We start from the raw sequence: 7,017 nt of genomic DNA on the forward strand, positions 1-7,017 counted from the left end.
AGGCTACTTGCCAAGGTAGACTCTATATCATTATCATCATGAGCTACTTGTGGATTCACTAGCTAAGTAATTTAAAATAACCTATGGGGGCACATAGTTTAAGACTATAGGTTGCTACTGGAAACTCCCTTAACAAGCCTCCACTATAATCCCCTTCAGTTCTAGGTGAAATCTCAATGAAATAGATAAAATGTATTATCGACATAATCATTAGGAAAGGCAATAATCATATACCAATCCACATCATAAAATCATATAAGAGTGGCTCCTTATTAATCATAATTCATAACATCGTTCATATTGACACTTACCTTTCTAAGCATCTAAATCATTATTTCAATAATATTATAAGAAAAACTTTTACAATTCATTCATACATGCTTGAAATATCATTGAAACAAGATTTATTACTTTCAGAAAACATTCGTAAATCCTTTATAAAATTTATGATCATAATTCATGTTTCTATTTAAAACCATAAAATTATTACAGGGGTCCATATGAAATCAATTGAAAATCATGTATCTTGGTAAATTCATAGATGAAGTTGAATAACATTAATTGAAATCATTTAAGATAAACTCGTGAAAAATTAACATGAAACCCTCATTGAATTGGGTGTAGTTGAACTTGGAAGAGAGGGATCTTTTGGGTTCCAATGGATGAAAGGATTCCTTTGGTGAATTCCCACATACCTTAGTAATCATAGCCCTAATGCAAGCTTATAAAAATGGAGACTTGATCTTCGCTTGTAACCCTAGTTTTTTTTCCTTGAGCTTGAGAGAGAATTGGAGAAGATGAGTTGAGAGAATTTGAGAGTTTTGAGTGAATCAGAGGGAATGGAATAATCTTTAAGGGTAAGAATAGTTATAGGGTACTTATAGGTCCAAAGTGACGTAGTTTAAGTTTAATAGAATGAGGAAAGTACAAAATACCCTTCACTTAAATCTATTGAAGTGACCCGATGGACTGGACCTACTATGCATAGGAATTACTATGATTCATCAAGAGGGCCCATAGAAATAAAAAATTGGGATTACATCTCAAATCCAATGACCCCTATTTTACAGGTCATAGTTAGTCAGTCCTATGGGTCTTAGGACGCGTCTGTAGATATTATACACCCAAAACATTAGCTATTAGAAATAGATCATTGGCCTTATGTCATGTACAAAGATCGTGGAAAGCTATATGGTTCATCAAATCGTTCGAAGAATCAAAAATAAATTTCAAGTCTCTGAAGTTGCCTTATGGGTCATCCGTATAGATCATATAACTTTCTACTGTTCATAGGACCCTATACTTATTGAATTTCCATACCTCACACCCCATCCTACGACTCTGCTCCACGGACCATAGGTCCGTATATGACCTGTAGGTTCAACTCGTAGGTCGATTTCACACAGTCATTTTTCTCAATTCTTTAGTACCAACCTATGACTACTTCCTATGGTTTGTAGGACCTTGTACGGGTCATTGATGGGCTTGTACAAATCTGCACCAACAACCTTCTACAATATTTACCTTTTTTATTTGGACTTACAAACTTTTGGGTTTTATACTTCCATAATGATTTATTTTGGTATTAGTAGTCATTTTGAGGTAGTTGTGGTCCTGTCTCGGTACCTTTTCATAGTTATGCATGCTTCATAGATATGTTTTAACATTTATTTTATTTTATTTTAGAGATTATTTCAGACAGTACATGAGCTTGCATTTAAAGTGTTTTGAATGATCACCTTTTAAATACTATGACCATTGAATTTAGTCTTTCGCTAAGTAGTGAGCTAAGACAAGGGTTCTCTTAAAACAATCAATGTATTCCGTGTGTTGGTCATGCATAGAGTGTAGACTCGAGGAGTTATAAACTTACGTTCATAATAAATAGTTCAAGTGTCGTAGGATTTCTACGAAGCTGTTTCAAGTAGATTACTACTTATTAGTCTGAAGCATGCCACATTTATAATATGGAGGCTACATGACATTAACAATTATCCCAACCCAAGATAGTCCCTAGGTATGAGACGACAATTAGGATTGTTGAAGAAACCCCAACCAAGCCTCTTATCATATCATAAGAATATATAAGGTAACAAATAATCGGAAACTCATAAATTTCCAACATAGCTTAGCTAGAATGAAGAAAAGTAACATAGACTCCATAGATATATACAACACTCATTTACAAGAACAAACCTAGGTAAAAACTAGGACATATTCCTAGCTCACCCTCAAACAAAAGTAATGACATATCATGGAATAGTATTAATGTACCAACATATTCTAAGAATGAAAAGAAAATTCAGACTCGATTTTTCCTCAAAGAATGAGGACTTACCACACAATCTTCGCTAAATCACCAACTAGCCACGAGAAAATGATGGAGCATCTATACCAAAATTGTAATATAATTTAGGTAATAAAGTATGAGTTAGTACATTTGAATGTACTTTTCATGATCCAACCCCGTAGGCCGCGACTGGGGTCTGACCTTGACCCCCCATATACCTAACTATCAGTTGTGGTCAAATTGAACTGTAACTAAAACAATATTATGTAATAGAGCCCCATTGGGGGATAACATTTTCATAAATTTGTAGCTCTTTTCATTTGTGTCATAACATGAAAGGGCATGCAAGCCGACAAGGCAGCCATAATATAATAACATATACCATACATCATGTAGACCTAACTAAATCAAACTGATATACAAAACTCATATATACATGTGTGCAGACCACTAACAATATCAATGACAATATATGGCGAGACATGGCCTATACCGTACCCCTGAATAACAAAACAATACTATACATCAACAACCAATGCCAAAAACTAGCTGAACTAAGCGGAATCCTAAAATGACGGACTCCCAAAACCTGTACTTATACCTGCGGGTAAGAAATGTAGCCCCCCCAATAAAAATGGGGTCGGTACAACATATGTACTGAGTATGTAAAACATAACACAATACGACTAGAGGCATATCTGAAATAGAGAAGTAGGTGATAAAATATCAAATCAGAAACCTGTACCTAGAAAAGTAAAATCATGCATGCTCAAATTTTCAATATAACCGGCCCTATTAGTGATCCGGTGAATCATATCTGTAGTACCATTACCTCCTTATTACAACACATCATCACATCATCATATATACACATACGTACCCGACCCTCTAGTGAGGGCACGATGAATAATGCAGTGGAATTATGTACGATTACTATTCCTAGCCCCAGGGTCAATAAAAGAAGTGTTACAGTATTCACGAGTAGAGTAGTGAGAAATAAAACACAATTTAAATCATTATCTGAGACTCAATAAATTCATCAATGAACCATCACTTGGAAGCAATTAAATTACCTGCTAGGTGTCACGGAGGACTATATGGAGCGGCAGGAACCCTAGACATGTGTCACAATGTTGTCAAACAGCGTATAGGATCCAGACGTATGTCCTCGTATAGCCCTTAATGATAGAGGCCTATACCTCCAGTTACTATTCAACCTATTGAAGACTCGAAGATAGTACCTTACTACTTTAAAGTTTAACATTCAAAAGTGAGTGAGGGTCCTGAAGTCATATTCAGAACCTAGGAATGGAACTACCCCCAAAGTTCACATCATATCCTGCTTACATCTATGACATGCCAAAAGATAGAGAAAAGATAGGCTTTACATACTTATACTAAAAATATACCAAGAGAAGCTTCACATACCTCTTATGAGTTACTCTTTATCTGATTCGCCTCGTCGTCCTTTGAACCTATTCAATACAAAATAAATACGAATATCAACAACCCTTGACTGTTCATCACCTTTAATTATACACGAGTATTCACAGAACTCATTTCCTCGCTCGTCTTCTCGACTAGTTCCTTAACTAGTTAAAGAGTTAATGGAAATCGGGAAACACGTCCCCTATAATATGCCCTATCCGAATTTCTAATGACACCCCTAATAACTACAGCCAACCAAAAACAATAACCTATAACATATATACAAGTAATTCACCCCAACATTACATAATACAAACCCAAAACAACTCACTCCAAACTATCAAAACGTGAATTCTAGACAGCTTACTATCTTGCATTGTTGCTTCATTTCGAAGGGGTAATTGAAGGAAATAGGCTTTATGTCCTTCATGAAAGTTATATACATATGTCTTAGGGTTACATAAAATTTCGTGTAAGATGTCCAAAACCAAAATCTGGGCAGTACCTTCTCTATACTTCATTACCATTCTTTGAGCAGATAAAAGCAAACCTGGATTTTAAAGTCTCATGAAAGTTATATACCTATGAAATTCCTTTCCAAAACATATTGAATCACTCGAAACGAATCTGTACACAAGAAGTTATACTAATATTACTAATAATAGTCCTATTCAAAAACGAGTTTGTTAAATAGCTCTTAACGTTTTCTCTCTTTGTTCTTTCAAATTTCTCTCAAGTTTACAAGTGTAAGGATGAAGTAAAGACTCATTATTCATCCTAATACACATATATACACCTCCACGTATCCGAGGAACACCTTAGATAAGTAATTCACGAAGAAAAATTAGAGACTTACCTTAGTTTTCTTCAAGCGGTGGCTGCCTCTCTTTTTATGTCTACATTTTTATTCTTAGTTGTTGCTGAAGTTTCGAAAATAGAAATGAACTATGATTCATTTAACATTTAGATATATGTTGCCTTGTGGGGTGACATGTGGCAGCCTCAAAGGGTTACACCTGTCCAGCCCCCATTGGGCCAACACCTATATGCTGCCAATAAGGGGCTGCCACATGGTAGTGGGGTCTACCCCTACCCCCAAGCAGGAAGGTGGGTCACCTGCTTGCTTGAGGTGCTGCCATGTGTAATCTTATCCTTGATGTGACGTGTCATCCTTCTCTCTTTATCGTGAGTTCGTAATCTCGTTCGTAATCTTGCCTCACTTGAAGAGCCTATGCCATCCTTGCTACGTAAGCGTGATATGTACTCGAGTAGCTTATGTATGTAAGACTTCTAAATTAGTGGTTTGCATAGGTAAGTTGAGTCCTACGACTCATCACTTAGTCTCCAACTTCTTCCGAATTCTTATAACGTTATCTCCAACCTCCTCTACTATGAGGTGTCCCATTATCCTTTCCTTAGAGATGTTTGATAGTGTTGTAGATTATCCAAATTATATGGTAACTTCCAAGGAGCTTAAGAGACATTCCAAGCTCATAGCATAGGGTATAACATCCTTCCCCCCTTTAGAACATTCGTCCTCGAATGTTAAACAAAATTCCTCTCAAGAGTTTATACAGATTATAGGGATATTTCTTTCCATTACAATAACACATACTTTCATCAAGTGATCAATACAAGAGGTTCAGGAGTTGGAGTTACCTGTAAACATCAGGAATTGATATGGATACTTGTGCTTCATCAATTGTTTAGCCTCCCAGGTCATTTCTTCACGATTTCTATTTCTCCATAACACTATGACTGAAGCTACGTCTTTAGTCCGTAGTCTTATAGTTTTCCTATCCAGGATGGCGATAGGTTGATCTTCGTAATATAGCTCCTCTGTAACCTGGATATCATCTATGTAACATACCTCGGGTGGCTCATCAGTACCCTTGTGAAGCATCCCTATCTGATGGATTGGGCGTATAGTTTCTAAATAAGATGGTAAGCTCAACTTACCAGCCATTTTGCCCACCTTACGAGTAACTTGATACAGTCTAATATATTTTGGGTTAAGTTTTCTTTTTTGGGTGACCCTGTTATGAACATCCAATCATCAATTTGATCTCTGTATATTGATGTCGATTATCTATATATCATTTCTGCCGATCTAGGCTTTTAGTCAATAGCTTGCTTAATCATGTCGAGGCCTTTTTAGCTTAGTCTTTCAAACATCGACCTATATAATAGGGGACTTACACGTCTTACTCTACCAGTCTTGTACGGGGCCATTGGGATACTAGAGCAGTAATTATTATTTGTAGGCAACTTGATAAGTGATAGATAATCATCCCAACTATTTTCGAAGTTAACAATACCAGCTCATGACATATCTTCTAGAGTTTAAGTGGTATGCTTTAGCCTGGTTATCAGGTTCGAGGGTCAAGTAGTGTACAAAGACTTATCTGTCTTCCCAGTTTCTTCGCGGACTGATCCTTGGTAATTAACTGTAACTTGGGCTCCTTCGTCTGGGATAATAGCTATGGGGACTCCGTAAGGTTCTACTATACTTTTACCCTATAATTTTACACCTTCTCGGCTGAGTAGGTAGCCTTTCATCAAAGGAGCAGGGGCAAATATCGTTAATCCTTAAGTAACATTCCCTCTACAGTAATTTGGCGCTAGAGTGCGAAGTGAGTCTTGTAGCCTGGTCATATTGTGTGATTTTTGACCTTGCGTATTACTTTTTATCATCCGTAAATTACATCAACTGGTACCCTTACCTTTTGGGTTTTGCTTTTTTCCGCCCAAAGAGTTGGCTGCCAAGTAGTGTCGAAATTCTCTCGCCCACCGGCCCATATAACCATTCTGTGGTTTGCCTCTCATTAACTGGTACTATGTTGAAGATTTGTGGTATTCGACTGCATCGTCAGTTAGCAATTAGCTAATCCTTCTTGTCTTGCTTAAATCCTTTTAACAATACCCTCAACGTAATTTATAGTACTCTAGGAACATAATCTCATGTCATTTCTCCGCCGCTAGTCAGATTATTCCATCTCGCGTGACCACACCTGCACTATCGCACTAAATTCCACCATAATTTAGAAGTTAAGAGTGCCTGAGCCAGAGAAATACTGGGATGGGTGACCTCCTTGGGAATTCCTCATGTCGCATTTCATGGTAATCCTTGCAATAATGTGTGGGGCACTCAACTTAGCCCAAAATTTATCTTAGCGTCATCTCACTAGTCTTTATGTGTTGCCTTACCTTTTTCTCTATTATGTTGCAACCGGTATAGGGGTAGATCTTTAGTTCCTCTACGACCATGTACCTTTTTGGTCATTTTGGTTTAACTCCTC

This window comes from Solanum dulcamara, chromosome 3 (assembly GCF_947179165.1).
Source record: "Solanum dulcamara chromosome 3, daSolDulc1.2, whole genome shotgun sequence".
Lineage (NCBI taxonomy): Eukaryota > Viridiplantae > Streptophyta > Magnoliopsida > Solanales > Solanaceae > Solanum > Solanum dulcamara.